Genomic DNA, 18,877 nt, shown 5'->3' with positions numbered 1-18,877 from the left:
AGGTCTGAGATGGGAGTATTCACTATGAGCAAGAACAGTTAAGAAATATTTGTGAACAGTAAGATTTCATTTTGGAAATGGGTAGGATTTGAATAAGCAGAGAGGAGTGGATAGAGGTATGCAAGCCAGAGTCATTCATACTTACAGGTTTATAGACATTTGAAAATATGCTGAAAACTCTCCAGAAAAATTCTAACATGCCCATACACTGAAATATTGTGTGTGATTCCAGGAAGTTTACAGAACTCCAAGCACATTCATGATTCCTTGATCCCAGGCAGACCACGATCGAGTCTTTAGGAGTCAGTATAATGACCATTTTCCTTTCCAGCCAAACAATATGAACTCAGAAACCTCTGAAATTCAGTCATCACTATCTTAAGTAATTGGCAGAAATGCCAAGTCTGGCCAACTACCTCCATGTCCAAATTAATGGACCTATATATGATTTGCCTTTGTTTTAGTAAACTGGGTAGGTTGGGATCAGGGGAAGGAAGGAAAAGGATAGAGTTGGGGGGTGGGGAGGTCTTGAATTACAATGCCCAATTATGTGGCCAACAGAGCAGAAATTCTTTTATCTGTTTTATTCAGGTAACAGTGAGTACTTGTCCCAAGACAAGAGCAGTCAGGAAATTCTGAAGGTAAAATTCTCTCCTTGTATCACCTTGCACCTCAACATTCCCCGTCAAGATTTTTAACTTTAATGAGCACAGGGCAAGCTGGTGTTTGTTCTGTTCCTGTGTGTTCCCCTCCCAGGGCATCGGTGCCTCAGGGTAGGAACTTTGTCCTTTGGCATAAGGCCATCTGTTGTATCACTCTGCAGTGCTGTATTAAAAAAATGAAAAAAATTAATCTACACCTTAGTTGACCTCACTGTGTCTAGACAACTTCATTACCATCCAAGACATGATGGACAGGGAGACCCATGAGCCGCAGAGCCAGCCTCACCTCGGAGCACCATCGCCCAGTTGTGTGTGCCATCCTGCCCCCAGAGTCTATCTTTTTTGGCACCTGAGGGATGTTTAGAATCCCACTAGGGAGTTCCCCAGAATACCATTTACAGGGTCAGAACACCTTTTTGTTTAAATTCTAAAGCTCTGTGACATCTTCTTAAAAGATGCGAAACAGCACAATACTCATCACTTTCCACCAAATTACTGTATGCCAAGGTAGTTTCACTACTTCATGTACACCCCACAGCGTGCATGATTTTACTACCCCAAATTTTAAAGCAAAAAAAAAAAAAAAAAATTCTCGCAAAAGGACAAAGTGTCACCAGAGGTAGTTGTTCATCACTGAATGCAGTTGTAACTGCTGGTTTACAGCTTACCCTCCAGAGAAGGATGTCATGTGTATTCTAGGCGGGTTCCCAATGAGAAGGAGCCCCCTCAGAGCAGGGTTAATCCTTAACAGTGTATCAACCTTCACTTCCCCACCCATAGCCTCCTTCCCCTCCCTCCTCCGCTCACTCACACACTACAGGTTTCTGAGACAAAGTTAATGAGACAGCCTTCCAAGAGCACAAGGAGAGTCACAAGTTATACAACCACAGTGAGAACATTCATGTTGCATTCATTCCTTCCGTGTTATTGTAGCACTGTATTGATTTGTCCATCTGTAATTGGGTAAAGCAAAAGGACAGGACTTCACCTTCAGGACTTTTTTTTCCTCAAGATAAAAATCTCAGCATGTTTACTGGTTTTGGAATGAAAAGCCCCTAAACAGAGTTTAAAGTCAGGTAATTGCTTTTAGCTCAGTTTTATTGCCTAACATATCTGGCTAGTTTCCCCCTAACTATTTTCACTAATCTTTAGTCCTTGGGGGAAAAAAATCATTATCCAAAAAATGTGCAGTGTGGAGTTAATTTGGGGGGGACAAAAAAAGGCTGGTCAGAGGGAAGGCCTATTAAATAGAAAAAACAAAAGGCAAAGAGAAGGGCATGAGCTCTGCATAGAAGATAAAAAAAGGAAAAGACATAATAGGGACACTTTAAAACATTATGAATATTCACAGTCAGATATATCAACCAGGAGACGGGATAATAATAACCACCCTGACTTTGGAGCACTTACTATGTCTCTCATATCCTTTAAGAGCATAATTTTACTGAATAGTCACAACAAACCTATAAGGATAATATTATTATTCCCAAGTTGCAGAAGAAATGGAGGCACAGAGAAATTAAGTAATTTTCCCAAAGTCATTCGGTTAGAAAATAGCTCCACTGAGATTCAAACCAAAGTCTCACTCCAAAGCCCAGGCTTTTAATCACTGTTAGCCTGCTTCTCAAGTCATACTGATGTCAGTATTAATTTTAAAAGTCACACATATAGAGAGAGACTTCTGTCTATCTTATGCCTGAAAATCTGTGTCCTTACCTAATATCTAACCCTCACAACTACCCTGAGAAACTAGGCACTACAAATATCAATCTAACTCACTTTGCAAAATTGGAAAACTGTGTGCATTCATTCATCATTCATCAACTATCTATGAAACATATGCTTTTTGACAAGCAATATTCTGGGATTTGATGGTACATAAGTTGGAAAAGATGTCTGCTTTCTTGGAGCTCACATTCCAATAGGAGTAACAGATAACACGTGAAAAAAAATTGATACAATCAATGAGTAAATAAAACTGGGTAATCTCATCCCCATCTCAGCTATTGGCAGCAACGCCTGGAGTCAACCTTGACATCTCTTTTTTTCTCATATCCAGTCGTGGGCACATCCTGTTGATCCTACAATCAAAATAGTTCCACAATTCCGTACCTTTTCACCATCTTCTTTGCTATCACCCTGGTCAGAGCCAGGATCATTTTAATATTCCCCATTTGGCCTATTTTTCCCAATCTTGCCTCTTAAAATCTCAACAGCAGCCAGAATGATCCTGTTAAAACACAGTGTCTTTGCACTGGCCATCCCCTTGTCACTCACTCCCCCCCTCCACAAAGCCTCTGCTCAATGTCACTTTCTTCATGAGACCTAACCTGCTATGGTTGCTCTGTTTTTTCCCTACCACTTAACACCTTCTTAAAAAGACTAAAGACTATATTTATTTGTTATGTTTTTTGTTCATGGTCTGTCTCCCTCCACAAGAAGGTAATTTTCACAAGGGTAGGATGTTTGTCCATTTTGTTCACTAATGAAGCCCCAATGCATAGAATAGGGCCTGCTGTGTAGTAGTCCTTAATATTTGCTTAACAAACAGGTGCTCAGGAAAATCCTCCTTTCTTTCAAACTGAATATAGCTGTGAACTGGATCTATGGATCGAAGCATACAGAAAAAAAGGATTAGAAATTACAAAAAAAAAAAAACCCAAAACAGTAAGAGAACTAAGGAGCACATAAAAAGGTGATGTGTGAACATAATTGGAGGCATAGATACCAAAAAAGGGGCAGAAGCAACACAGGAGACCCAATCCAAGAATTTTTCAAAAGTGAGAAAGAACTTCAAGCCACAGATTTAAATGTCATAAAACTCAAACACAGTAAACACAACAAAACCACACCTAGACACACAATGGTAAAAATGCTGTGAAACAAAATTGAGCAAAAAAATTTTAATCATTCTAAATATGACTGTCTTGAAAGAAAAACTGCTACCTCCCACTCAATCTTGCACTTTGTTTTCCTCTATTTGCAGAAATGCTCTTGAGTGCAAGTCACAGGTATACGGGTAGAACCTTAGAGTTCCTCACTGGATAAAACCAGATTCCAAACATCAGGGGCTTCTGAACATCACTCCTCACACTATTAACACAAAATAGAGGCAAGCAATTTTTAAGATGAATAAATGTCACTCATTTATAAAAGATTCACACATATAAGATGGTAATATTTAATAAACCCTATAAATCTTCCTCTCTGAAATTCTGTGAAGGTGGAGATGCTGTCAGAATCTAGCTTTTCATCATTAGACCACACTGACCCAGACAACAGAGACAACTGCAGTGCACTGGAATGCCCAAGTTCCTTCTCTACAGAATCAATGAAACAATGAAGGAAACATGTGAAAAGAAAAGTTTCAAATAGCTTGGTCCATTATAATCTTAAACGTATCTTTTACATACTCAAGTGAAAATTTAAATGCACATTTCTATCAGCTAAAGTTGAAAGAGAACAGTAGCTTAAAGGCATTTTCTCAGATGTTTAAGAAATTCTAACTACTATATATAAAATAGATAAACAAATCCCTACTGTATAGCACAGGGAACCATATTCAACACCTCGTAATGGCCTATAATGAAAAAGAATATGGAAAGGAATATATATATATTCCTTTATTTTATATATATATAAATATATGCATTTATATGTATATAAAATAACTGAATCACTATACTGTAAAAACACCAGAAATTGACACAACATTGTAAATCAACTATACTTCAATAAAAAATGTAAAAATAAAAATAAAAAAGGTATCAGCTGGGAAAAAAAAAGAAAGAAAAAGACAAACCATCATATCCAGTAACTATCAGATTACTTTTTTTTTTAATATAAAAATAAGCTACTCTGCCATACCATTGAAACCAAATCTACAGTGGCCCAATTTAATGTCAACAAATGTTAAGCCTTGGTTATTTGGAGGTGAAAAACTAATATAATATAATCCCTGCCCCCGAAGTGTGTGTTCAAGAAGATAGATAGAGAAAATCATAAAAGAAAGAATTCAAAACACTGATTTAAGGGGTTTTGATAACCTTACAAAATTAGCAATTCTGTAGTCAAGCTGGTTACATTCTCCCTTTAATGCCTGTCACCCTTTTCTTATAGACTAGAAACATGGTGGCAAGAATGCTACTGTCATTTGATAGTTGTCAGAAGTCATTTTGAAGACTTTCATCTGGCTCTGGGAGAAACAGAACTGAAGAGAGTATTCAGGATTTAATGGCAAAATTGCTTTGTGCCTTAGAAAGAGCATTCTGGAAATATGTAAACGTTTTCTCCAAATGACAAAGCTGTCATCTTAGTCAAATCAATGTGGCATCGTATTAGACAGTGAGACAGAATGCAAAAAAGCAGAGTGGAAAAGTTATCCAAGGTCATTTTCTCATAAAGGCTGAGAAGGGAATTACACGGATTACAGCCGGGGACAGACTCGTACAGGAATTTGTGTTCATGTGGAGATTGTGGTCTGGAGATAATAAACCAGCCTTCAGACTCTACCTGAATCAACTCCCGGGTTTTACTTCAGGCTGAGAACTGGATTGGGCATTTCACTCTGTATACTGGGAAATACAGGTGACAAGGCCAGAAGAAAGTGAGGAAAGGGTGGCTTTCAGGAGCACAGAGCCTTTGAAAGACTATCTGAAACAGCTTTAAAGTCAAAGTCACCTGGGCATGATCATGATATTCTGATAATATTTACTAGCTGACCTATGACCATGCCGCACGCTAGACACTGTGCATTACCTCATTTAATCCTCACAACAGCCTACAAGATAGGTACTGTTTCTATCCCAGTTTTACAGACAAGAAACCTGAGGTTGACTTACTTGCCCAATGGTTCAGCTAGGTCAGTGCAAGAGCTAAGATGTAAATGCAGGCCTCTCTGGGGTCTAAAATATGTGCTTTTACCTCTCAGTATCCTACCTCCCACTGGCTTTCCAAGCACTGCCAGCGTGCTACTCCTCTCAACTCACATGTCCTACTGGTGGTCTCCATCATTTCCTGAAATTTGTATAATACTGTCAGCAGTGAAGTGCCACCCAGCCACCAAGACACAATCATCCTGGGATACCGAAGCGAGGTCAAAATGCAGAATCTCCATGGACATATTCAACAACAATTTCTCCCAGTTTTGGGAGCCCTCAGCTAGGTCAAGAATCTAAAAAGGGGTTAGAATGTGAGGAGGAGTTTCTAAGAGGAGATCACTGGAGAAATCTAAGCGATGAAACTGAACCCCAGGAATAGAGAAGGCTGGGGACTATCTGGCCCCTCATGTAAAGCCTTGTGAAGATAGAGCTTTAACTGAGCTTTGAGAACCTGATACAGGTTCCCTGAAGTGAAGGGACCCTGAAGACAGGGCCCTGCTTGTTAAATAATCACACACACACACACACCCTACACTGAACTCAGTAGTGGATGGGTCTTTCCCATGGAACAAACTCGGGCCACATGAAGAGTCAGCCTGGCCCAAGAGAACACCTGGGAGGGTGAAGGAACTCTAGCCTCAAGAGCCTGGAGGTGGGGGCGGACCACAAAGAATTACAAAGCAGCAGAGGGTGGGGAGAAGCGGCTGGCCTGATCAAAAGTCTCATCCAAGTTATGGGAACTGGTCTAGGGAAGCTCAGCCTGGAGACCCAGGGAAGCAGAAGAAAGCACCCATGAGGAAAACATTCATTTTGAATCTCTGCCAGACGGAGTGAAACACCAGAGAGGATATGAGACAGCAACACAGTAGGAACTTTTTTATACCATCCCTTCACCTCTTCTTTCCTCCCACTGCACAATCCTGGCGGTGTCTAAGAAGTAGCCAGTGAGCATGTGCAGAGGTGAGAGGGGACGAGTATGGCCACCACTTCCCCAGAGTCGGGTTATCTGCCAAATCAGTCTTTCAGCATTAACTGGGAGAGGGCACGGAGAAATCTTTCCTTTGAATGAAAAATGAAGGGTGGATCAATATCTTGGACTGGAAACTGAAAGTTTCTGAATTGAAAATGTGTTCTTCTGCTTAAAATATCCATTATTTATGAGTGAGGAAAAAAGTAATTCAGTAGCAGGAAAAAAGCTACCCTCTCTGAATAAATGTTTAAGAGACAACTGAAGACAAAAAATAAATTGGTTTAGATTAACCTCCCATGAATTGTCTATTTGTCATAGCTTTTGCATCAGTAGCACCTTTCAAAGGAGCTAGTTGCAAATGGGGAATACAGGTGTGTTTTCAAGAATCTGGGCTCTGAAACTCTTAAGGCATTCAAGGAAGATATATACCTGTTTTTTAAAAAAGCTTTTTCAATCCCTTATATTCTTTAAACCTCATGGGCACAGCCTCAGCTTCCCATCTGAGAAAACGGGGCTCACATGCAAGAGATGGCTACCTTCTAAGGGCAACTGAAATAAGTGATTACCCCAAAAGTCATTCTGCCCCTCACCTTCCCCCTCAAAAGCACATCTATTCTAAAATTTTCAAAGCACAAAATAGGATCATAAAACAGTGTTTACTATATGCAAGACATCATACTAATTGCTTTACATGAATTATCTCTTTTGATCCCAACAAAATGACATATGAATTTTTTGCTGTTGTTTAAGGGAAGAGATTTACAGATAAAAATATAATATCACTAAGCATGTATTCAAAAAGAAAATACTACATTTTGCCTAGAAAAAAAATAGGGATGGTGTTATACAGAAAGTAATTTAAATAGCATTTTATTTCTGAACATAAAAGTGATGCATGACAACTGTACAATACTTGGAAATGTGGAAAACTATTAAAAGAAAATGTACATTTTACTCATTTTCTTTTTATACTGATAGAATCATACAGTATATATTATTCAACTAGAGAGAGCAACTGAATTCAGCATCCTCTAAGAGGAAAGCAAAATACAGCTTCAGCTGTATTATGAAGACTTCAGGTTTATCCTAAATATGAATGTCCACGAATATGAGATTCACACACTGAATTGTTAATGTGGAGAAAGCTGTCGAATTTTCTTCTTTGTAAGTTTCCCAAATTGTAATAAAAGCTCACAGGTTTAGCAAAATAGTAAACAATGACCCACCCACCCCAGCGGCAGAAGAAAATCACAGGAGCATATGCTAGGCCATATTGGATTAGAATTGCAGTCTGTTCAAGGTAGACTTTGTTGCCAAAGGTCTCTTGGGAAATCCTGTAAGATCACAGCTTTTCTCCATGCTATCACCCTTTATCCAGCTATCCTTAGCCCCATCATCTCCTCAGAATCTTCTACAACTGTACGACTTCTTGAAATGATGGATTACATAGCATGTTATCATTTACGTATGGGAGTGACCCTCTTAATTTTCTCAAATTTACCTCCATGAGATTTCAAACAAGTACCTCCCTCTTCCTAGTTTGGGGGACTTAGGTAGCACTGTGTGTTTCTTATATCATCTTCTTTACACTGCTCATTAATACAAGATTCCAGTCAATCCCCCTCCAGGTATTCAGCTCTCTAAAAGAAGTAGTCTTTGAACAGACTTGAAAAAAAAATTATTTCTCCCCCTCTACTCAACCTCCTTTACTATTTTACTTTCCTTAGTCTGAAGCTTCTAAATTAAGATGACTTCACACCCCCATCTTCTATGGGACAAGATACTGAACAGGGGATCTGGAAGAAATGCAACTGGTTCTGCTGAACTTTTCTGGTTCTTTTTTGTATTTTCCAGCCGCTTTCTGCACCTGGAAGAAATCTAAGTTGTGTGCTACTTGCCTGGTTTCCTTCCCAGAAAAAAATAAGATGCAAAATTAAACAGAAGGAATCTTACAGGAAAAAAATAAAAAGAAAAATAACCTGTCACTCTTACCCATCTTTTTGTCTCCAGAGCCTACATAGACATTTCCTAAGACTCTTACCCACCTTTATTAAAGGATTCTGTGTGCCAGGAACTTAGCTGAAAGCTTTTTATTCAACATCTATTCAATCCTCATAACAACCTTATGGGCTATTTATAAGAGTCGCTGACATTTACTGAGCCATTTCTATGTGGCAGGTACTCTTTTAAGAGTTTTATACATACTACCTTATTTAATCATTAAAACAAATTTGTGAAATAGGCAGTTTCATTAGCCCCATCTTAAAGATGAGGACATTGAAGCCCAGAGAATAAGGTCACACAGTTAATAATGAAGAAACCAGGATATTAACCTGAGCATACGCTGTTATCCACTATACTACACTGCCTCATCTATTAAACGAGGAATAAATGAACAAATAATAAATGAGCAATGAGTGAATGAGTAATAACCAGAACTAATGAAAAAATTTTAAGCCAGAGAGAATCTGTAGTCATTGTAATGTGTGAAAATTGGATTATACCATCAAGGCTGGATTACACTATCATTCAAAGTCCTTTCAGTTCTAGAATTCTGTGAAATTAACAGCCCAAATAAGTCAACTCAAAAGCTTTTGCTACTTCTAAGATTTACGAGACTTAATCCAATGCCTGCGTCTTTTCAACACACTCATCAAAACTCTCTACAAAAATTAGTAAGCTTTGTCAGCCTCTGTCTTTCTGATGAAAGGAAATACTGGTCTTCATCAAGCAATAAAGTATTAAAATTCTCAGCAAAGTACTGCTCATCAGTCAATTCAGTTTGCACAATCCTACTATAAAGAACTTTAAAAACACAACAGAAATCAGAGGGGAAGTGTGTGTGGACAGAAATAAACATTTAAGAAAAACATCGAGGTCATTATCAGATTAATGTCTAATGAGCATTTCTTTCACTCATGTTTGTTAGCTCCCTAAGTGTACGTTTATTTCAAAAATACACTAGAGAAGTAGTATTTAATTACCTATGTCCATTTGAAAAGGAAAAAACAATTTGATCCTGAGAGGATCTAAAGCAGCAAACTTCAAGAAGTAAGAGAGAATGTTCGCTTCAGTTGTCACCTGTAGCTAGCTTTGCTAATCCAACCTATAAACACAGGCCATTGCATTTTTCAGGAAGCTACAGAGATTTCTGAGCCACCACGTAGGCATAAATTTATCAACACATCTTGTTTATTAAACATCACTGAAATGCTTTGAGAACTCCTTATCAAAAGCTAAGTTTACTGTGCAGTATTTTGAGAAAATCTACTTAAAATAATACTCTAAAAAACCATTTTCAGTTTAAGCAGCATGTTTGTTCTACTGAGAGTTGCTGTACCTCCACAGGTGTGGAGAATCTGAATGTGGAAGGACTTTTGGATTAGCTCATCCAATACACATGAGAAAGCAGCCGACATTCTTTTGGTCTCTGGCTAGTTAATGGCGGAGGCTGAATGAGAATAGGGGTTTTCTATTCTTGGAGTCCCCTGCAGCACATTCTACTGCGACATTGACTGTATTAGGGCTCTGTATTAGAGAAACAGAACCAGTGGGAGATACACATGCATCTTCAGGGGGAAAGCTCAAGGCACAGGCAGCGGTCATCTCCTGGGACGAATTCTAGACAGCTCACTACTGCCAGGAGTAACAGCTGGCCCTGACGATGTGTAATGGAGCCGTGTGCTCATGTTGCTGCAGTCTTGAACCTTGGCAGATGTCGGACTGGGGCATCAGGGGACCAAGCCACCCACTAAGCCTGCATCCCTGCCCTGGACCCTCAGCTCCTGTAAGGCAACAGGCTTGGTGCCGAGCCCACGCGCAGTTCACTCACCCGTTCAGGCTGAGGTTGGCCCTGCCTCTGGACGGCCTGTGGTCTGAGCCTGGTCCCCCACACCTGGCCGTGCCTTCGGGGGAGGCGCCCGTGCACTGTGATTCTGACTGTGGCGTCGGGGGAGGTGTCCGGGAGGACTGCTGTTAGCTTGACAAGGCTGCTGTGTGAGCCGGACTCCTCACAAGCCTGGGAGGAGGGGCCGCCACCACGCGGGGCACCCAGGTTTTTCTCATTCCAGAACTCTCGCGCCTGCCCCGTGCAACTCCCGCGAGACTGGACTTGCTCCGGGAAGAGCGGTTGCGACGGCAGCAGAGCGTCAGGCCTGATTCTGCTGTCCTCCAAGCAGCCTCGGCGTCAGCACGTCCCAGCCCATCCTCTCCCTGCTCTTCCATCTGGACCGGCATTTACTCTCCCCCACACACTCAAGGACACAAAGCACACCCTGAGGACTCCAGTCGTGCCCTGTCTGCCTTCCTGGAAAGGCCCACTCCACCCACCCGGATCAGGCCCTGACCCGCAGTATCGCCCATGGTGTTCGCAAAGGAGAACATTTCCTGATGAAGGGGCGTGGGTGACGGGCCAGCTCCCCCATCACAGGGTGCTGCCAGTTGCGGGGCAGGGGGCGGGTATATATTTCTTTATTATTTATGGTATGTATTTATTTGGGGGGGGGGGAATAGTTACTTATTATGAGGGATTCATTCATGTGATGAAGGAGATGGAGAAGTCCCATGATCTGCTGTCTGAAAGCTGGAGGTGTAATCAATCTGAGGCCAAAGGCCCGAGGTCCAGAGGAGCCAGTGATGTGAATGCCAGGGCTGGGGACATGAAGTGAGATGTCACAGATCAATCAGTGAGGCTAGAAAACAAGGGGCGGCTCCCCCCTCCCTCAGCCTGTTGTTCCTTTGTTCTCTTTGGGGCCTCACTGGACTAGTGATGCCCACCCACGCGGGGGAGGGCCATTTCCTTTCTGAGCCTACCAATTCAAATGTCAGGTTGACACATAAAATCAACTATCACACTGACCTTGCCCTTCAGTTCTTCAAGACCTCCAGTCAACCTGCACCTCCGGAGAACAGAATCTCCAGCAATTAGCCAAGAACCCAGTACTCAAAGTTGCCAGAAGAGAGTGACCGATGTGCAGGGCTTGCTCATCCACTCACCCATTCAGTAAATGTTATTTGTGCAACAACTAACTGTGTGAAGCACCATCCAAGACCTGAAGAGGCCACAGTAGCTATGCCTCAGCTCTTACCCCCAAGGAACTTACATTCTGATGGGGAGACAGACTTTCCAAAAGGAAGGAGAGGATCAAAACAGTGTGATTCAACGAGGTGGCATGCTTTATATAGAGCATCCTCTCTGAACCATTCACTGTGTTGGGCACCTAGGGCACATCAGTGAACAAGAGACACAATCCCAGGTCTCAGGAAGTTTACAGTCGAGATGGAAAATGGTATTTAGAGTGGTCTTAACCTAGGATTTATGGATAGAACTCCATTTCAGTGTAATTGGTTTGCTTGTAATCCTGTATAGTCCATATATTTAAAAACATCACCCTGACATGCAGTTCCAGAGGCTCCTCTAGACTGCCCAAGATGTTCATACCACGTATTTTGAATCTTTAACTCTGCAATGTGTCACAGATAAGGCACCCTTAAGCAACTCACTCCTCTTCCATAGTAGCAAATACACTCCCAAAATTAAATTCATCCATAGTAGCAAATACATTCCTGAAATTTAACTCTGGAATTTAGAGATATTTGAGAAGAGTCTTCATGTAACAAACATTAACCCAAAGGCATCACTGGAGGTCACTAGAGTCCAAGTCAGATGCCATCTCTACCAATGGTCAAAGGGCATCTGGGAAGTGGGGCTAACGTGCAATAGGAAGGCAGCCAGAGAACAGAGAGCTAGCAGCCTGTGCCCATGTGCAGCTCCTTCCACTGCTTCCCTTCTCTGTCACTTTCCATGCCAATTAGGTGGAAACAGTGAGGATTAATCTGCTGTGTCACAGCAACAGCTCATCACTCCTCCAAATTGGTAAAAATGATAGCTGACAGTACAATATAATTTTAGAGATGGCGGAGACTTTCAAAATCATATGGTTCAACTTCATTTCATAGATGAGAAAACTGAAGATTAACACAATTATGTGACTTACCCAAGGTCACAGAGCTTATTAGGGATGGCGCCGGACCTAGAATTTAGGATTCCCAACTTCCAGGGAAATGTTCTTGTCACTCTTCCCTTAGTTCTTCATCATGGAAAGGTACAAGTATCAGTATAGGTATTGCAGTGTAAATGCCTTTTCATTGGCCTTGGATATGCCAATGCGGACAATAGAAAGTCGGACAAAAAACAGGGTAAACAGATAATAACTCATTAGAAAATAGAAGCTTCCATCTACAAAACTGACTTCAAATGGCATGGGTGCACTACATAGTCACCACCTTTGTTATCTGACTGTGTCAAAATCAGTTTTTAACTAAATCATTAGATGCTTACTAAAATCATTTTGATCCCTAAAGAGCATCCTATTAAAGGGCCTGGTACCACAGCATAACTCCCACACTATGAATTCTATTCCTGCAGCTCAGTCTTGATGGTATAATTTCCATTTTCATCTGCAAAACAAATGTAGTTCTGTCATTCTCCCAGGTTCTCCTGGCTCTTCTCCAAGCCCAACCTTGCTATGACAAGCAGGATCTGATAGATCCCAAAACGGTAGACAAGAGCAAAACGACACCTGTGTCTTCCATAAATTGCTCCTCCTTCTGACCTTTAAAAAATGAATAGATGAAGTGCATTATATATTTCCTCCCTACAACTTTTCAAAGCCCAAGAAACTTTGATGTATGATATTCTTCTCAACATCACTTTTCAGAGCCTCTTACTCACTAACATTTATAACTGATTGGAGGAACACCAAGTTCTCTATTAAAAGTTCCATTTATCCCTCTGTTGTCCTGTATAGTACCTCAGAATGGGTGCGTGAGTTTCACCCAAAGCGATGGACGTCACTATTGACCTGTCAAGTATAGTAAAAGGTAAGTAGCGCTCCCCAGAGTGATTTCCTCAAACCAGCATAGCCCTCAGGTCCTCCGTCGTAAAACAACATGCTCAAGAAAAACTCCCATAGACATTTAGCAACTCATGTTCAATAGCCGGGTATTTCAGTTGTGGAGATAGAAGTAACAAAAATAAACATCTTGATCTTTTGGATGTCTTCCCCAAAGTATCCTGTTACTTCTGAAGTCATACTTGTGAAGGGTTATAAACCATGTAAGGCCGTTGATAGATTTTATAGATCTTAGCTGTTGTCACTGTTATTATGGTAGCTTAAAAATATCCTTAAAATGGACACACATGACAGCACATGACATGAATGACCCTTCCCTTACACTTGCTAATAACCCTTGGGAAAATCTCACTTTGAGTGATTCCATTCAGCCATGCATCTCTTGTCCAAATGTTTTGGAGCACACCAATGAACACAAGTCCATAAACTAATATTTTATCTAGTGTCCTGTCTGGTGCCCAGCACAGTACCCTGTGTCCACATATTTTATTAAATGGGAAAAGAAATGCTGAAAATGAAGGGGTGGGGGAGCCCCTGAACACATACATATATGCTTGCATGAGGCTAAAAAAGAAAGAAGAGAAAACTCAGTCACCTCCTCTATGAAAACTTTCTCAAAACCCAAAGAGGTGGAATTGACCACTCGTTTAGTAAATAGTAGGCATAAATCAAGCTTGTTGGATGAATTTTCAAAAGTTGGTGAAAAGGGAAGATATAAAGAAAGAGAAGAAAGGAGACACAGATGAGTAATGAAGAGAGAAGGTGATTAATAGAAAAAAAATGCGACAAAAAACTAGGGAAAAAGAAAACAGATGGTCATTCAGCATCACCTAACTTTATGTCAACTGGCTTTTGTGAAAAGGATTTAATGGATCAGAACCACAGATAAGCAAATTAACAGAAAAGGTCAGGTTCCTCTGAATTTCTAGTTCCACACGGTTGTTTTAATCAGGGTGGTCTGAAAAGGGACTGCTCCTCCCCTCTCACCCCTCCCCGCCCTGGACTAGGCAGCAAACACCCCCAAACTTCATTCCTTCTCATAGTCAATGACTTATCCAAAACTACTCAGTGTACAATGCCCATGCTCCACCACATTTTCCCCCTGGAGCTATGATGAAGGTTATGGTCCTTGCAATCACAGAAGTTACCACCGCATGAGAGAGGCTGGCATTGATAAGCCATTCAAACAACTAAGGTAATTCTGTTACTGTATTTAGAGTTGTGATAAGCAAGACGTGGTTCTAGGAGAAAACAAAATGAGAACTGGGCCCTGCAGCAAAGCAAGGCTTCCATGGAGAAATATGCTGGGGCTAAGAATTAACCAGGTGGTTTGGGGGAGAACGTTCCCCTGGAAGGGAATGCCAGGATGACAATGCACAGACCCCAAGAAGGAAGGGAAAAAAAAGGTGAAATTGTCTTCTGGACGAGATTCTAGGAAGGCCCTCCTCTTCCAGTTGCAGTGTGAGCTTTAATAAAAGACAGAGCAAATGTAACCTCCCACTGCTTTGAGGGCACACCTTCAAGAAGAATGAGAGGTCAGTGGTTTCACAGACCTTTAGGAGAGGACGGTCAGCAGTCTTGTCCAGGGCTGGGTCTGTTAGGGCTTACTGACCACTTGTGTGTAGTTTTGTTTTGTTTGTTGAATTTTATTTTGGTTTTTATTCTCAAAAAATGGAAACATACTCTATTGTTTTGAACCTGATTTTTAAAGCTTAATGTTATATAGTGAACATCTTCCCATGTCAAACAAAGTACAGATTTTCAACATTACTTTTAAGTGTTGAAATGATCCTACTAGGGGGAGGAGGGTAGGAAGGGATAAACTAGGAGTTCGAGATTTGCAGATACTGACTGGTATATGTAAAATAAACAAGTTTATGCTGTATAGCACAGGGAAATATACTCAATATCTTGTAGTAGCTCATGGTGAAAAAGAATAAGAAAATGAATATATGTATATTCATGTATGACTGAAGAATTGTGCTGTACACCAGAAACTGACACAACATTGTAAACTGACTATACCTCAATAATAAAAAAAAAAAAATGATCCTATCATAGAATCTGAACACAAATTGAGATCTCAACTGGGGGACCATGTACAGTATTTCAAATTTTTAAAAATAAAAACCAACATTGTAAGACATTACACTGGATGGCATTTTGCACCTGTCAATCATTTCACGTCCATGGGGCTGGGATCAAGTGCAGGATCTAGAGTCAAACAGACCTGGTTCCAATTCTATACCACTTACAGCTTGTGACTTGAGCAACACAATAGATCTGTTTCCTCATCTATAAAATGAACATGGATGGATGGATAGATAAATAAAACAACAAAAAAAGATAATACAAAAATAAAACGAGGCTAGTAACAGTACCTCTCTTATCAGAATGTCAAGAGGCTTTGCTGAGATAATTCAAGTGAAGCACATAGCAAGATGTCTGCAATGTAATAAACGCTTAATAATACTTATTATTTCCAGTAGAAAAGTTCTGGGTTTAATACTTCTGATATCTACTGCCAAAGCATCCTCCAAAGAATCATTATGAATTAGTTAATCTGCCGCTTTGGAGAAAGCCCAAGGAAATATGTAGCAGTTTCACCACCCCGTGACTGCCTTCAGAGAATTTTTGTTCTGAGGAAGATCTAGTTTAAAAGCAGGAGCAGAAGCCATCACCGCTCTGCCCTGCCTGCTTGGATCCTTTTTTACGTTCACGCACACCAGCTACTGATGTGCTTTTCAATCCCAACAGCCAGCTGTGACGTCTTTGCCAGGCTTCCTTCAGGTTGCTGGAATCCTCTTTGCTTTGTGCATAAGGCAAGCTTAAAGTGCTTGGGCATTCACTCCCCTCACCCCAGGGATAGCTCTAAACCAAAGACTGACACATAAGCATATAGATAAATGCTCCAGCATCCTTGCTTCCACCTGGAGACAACGCTGAGATGTGACCTACACTGCCTTTAGAACCCCCCAGGGGCCTGGACCAGTCACTCCCTGTGGGCTTTGTTTGAGCAGCTTCCTTTCTTCCCCTGATGCATTCCCCAGGCCTTTAACTAGCCTTTTTCTGGGAACATATCCTGATAAATCACATTTACAGAAATCTCCATGTTACAGATTTCTTTTGAGAAAGACAGAAGTCAAACTTTTTTCGCCTTGGTTGTAAGAGTTTCAATATAAATTCCTTGACAAATTACTTTTTAAATAGAAACAACATTTTGGACATCTTTTCTAACAGAAAACAATATATATTTTCTTTCTTGGGAATTTGTATACTGTAGGTTTCCATTTCATCAGGAGAAGGAAAACTGGAGAGCACGTAGAGGAAGCAGTACAGCTTGTATTTCCATGGGGTGAGGGCTGGGACATCCCAGACTCTAGGCTGGGCCTGCTAATAACTAGCTGATTTGGAGCAAATAACTCACCTGCCTGGGCCTCAGCACATCAACTGATATTCTCCAGGGCTGAAGAATATCTACCGGAAATGTCCAGGGCTTGTTCATGTCTATGACAATATTGCCACTGGACAAGCAGACCTCAGAATGGAGTTCACATACGCCCTTCATCTTTAACTGTCATAGCTCTTTGAAGATACCCACATCTCTAGCACGTGCTCCTCACGCAAAGCCCATTTTCCTTCTGTCTCAGCCTTTGATGAGCAGCAGATTTAATCATGCTGCTTACGAAAAATCCATCCTTCATGCCCCACCCCCTTGCCCCTAACGTCCTCTTTCCCTCAGTCTATCACCAAAAGATAGCTTCAAGCTGTAATATTCTCAGCAGAGCAGGCATGCAGGTAGTAGACCAAAAAGAGAAAAAGTACACCAAAAAGAGAAAAACTAGATCTCCATCACCTGTCCTTTCGTTTGTGTGATCTCAGTAGGCAGGGCCCACTGCGCTCAGAGAGCCCCGGGTGGAAGAAGGGAGAGTCCTGGGACTGAAGAGTTGCCTCTTCTCCCTGGACTCGAGGAAAGCACAACGTAGAAATGAGGAAACAGAGCCGGGGACAGTTCCCAGTTTCCTGTGTAAGGCAGAAGTCTCCATAGTTTTCTCTCACAGTAAAGCAGCCCCCAACTACTTTGCAAACAAATGGATCTGGAAGGCTGGCAACTTCTGGCTGGGAGCAAGAACTTGAAAAAAAACAAAGTCTACTTCTATTTAAGGAAAGACTTAAACCTCAAGACAAAGCACTCTACACACCCACAAGACCGGAAAAAAAAAATACTGTTCAAGTATGATGATCTCAAAGGATGGTAAGGATCTTGATCAATTGGAACTCTTACACTTTTCATAAGAGTGTAAATTGTTACAACCATTTCAGAAAACACAACACCGTGACCTGCTAAGGTTAAATCAATGCATGTTATATGACTGTGCTCTTGGAAAATTACAGAGAAGCCCTTGCATACAAGCACACATTCATAGTAGCATTGCTCATAAATGTGAAAAATGAGGAACAATGCAAATGTACAAATGTTCACTGACAAGGATAGGGACACACATATGAATACGTGAGTAAATTCACACAAGTGTCTAATGTGCCTTTGGAGGAGAGAAGAATGGAGTGTTCAATTCTGCCCTATTTATGTTTCTACTTGGGAGCAGACATTGGTTGTGCGTGTGTGTGTGTCTGTGTTTTCCTTTGTTGGTTTTTTAAAGAAATAGGAAGAAAAAACTTCCTCCCCTTTCCTTGCTCTCCCGTTGTTCAGTCCTCTGACACCCCCCACTCCTACCCATTTTGTTGTTTTGTTTCACTATGAGTCCACACTCCTATTTTTGTTCACCCTGTTTTCAGTGGAGTCCAATCATGCACAAAAAAAGAAAATTAATAAACCACATGAGGAAGAGGGTATAGCTCAAGTGGTAGAGCGTATGCTTAGAATGCATGAGGTCCTGGGTTCCATTCCCAGTACCTCCTCTAAAAATAAATAAATAAATAGATAAATAAATAATACAAAGTACCTCTCTCCCCCTGCCCCCCAAACAACCACATCAAAAGAAACATCAGAAATAAATCTTTAAACATAAAGTTGAATGAAAACAGCAAATCACACGAGACTACAGGCTGTGTCACCATTTTTGTTAAGGTTAAACTAAACAATTATTACTGAGGCTTACCTACCTACGTGATTTTTAAAAACCTAAGAAAAAAAGGTAAATACCAAAAAATAATTATTATCTCTAGATGCGAGGTAGGCGGGGATGGGGGTGCAGGGGGCACAGAGGCTGGGACCAGCACATGGGTAGAAAATTCCACCCGTGTTGCTCGAGGTCTTATACAGGCGTGGAGCTCATGGGAGTTCACTCCATTACTGTGCATCATAATCATGTATCTTTCATACTGCAATTTGGTGAGTATCAAGTATTACCTAAGGAATAAATTTTATGTCAATAATGTAAATGGGAATGTAACTCAAATGGGAAAAAGGGCAGAGCAGACTGGCAAAAT

At 41.0% G+C, this 18,877-nt stretch overlaps 1 non-coding gene across 1 annotated transcript; it reads left to right on the top strand.

The window, feature by feature from the left end:
- Nucleotides 1-18,273: 18,273 nt before the first annotated feature.
- On the top strand, nt 18,274-18,346 carry TRNAS-AGA (transfer RNA serine (anticodon AGA)). The gene has a single exon. It is a non-coding gene; the product is annotated as a tRNA-Ser (tRNA).
- The last annotated feature ends 531 nt before the right edge of the window (nt 18,347-18,877 follow it).

The sequence above is a fragment of the Camelus dromedarius genome, chromosome 5, assembly GCF_036321535.1.
Source record: "Camelus dromedarius isolate mCamDro1 chromosome 5, mCamDro1.pat, whole genome shotgun sequence".
NCBI lineage: Eukaryota > Metazoa > Chordata > Mammalia > Artiodactyla > Camelidae > Camelus > Camelus dromedarius.
This window is presented reverse-complemented; position numbering and strand designations above follow the sequence as displayed.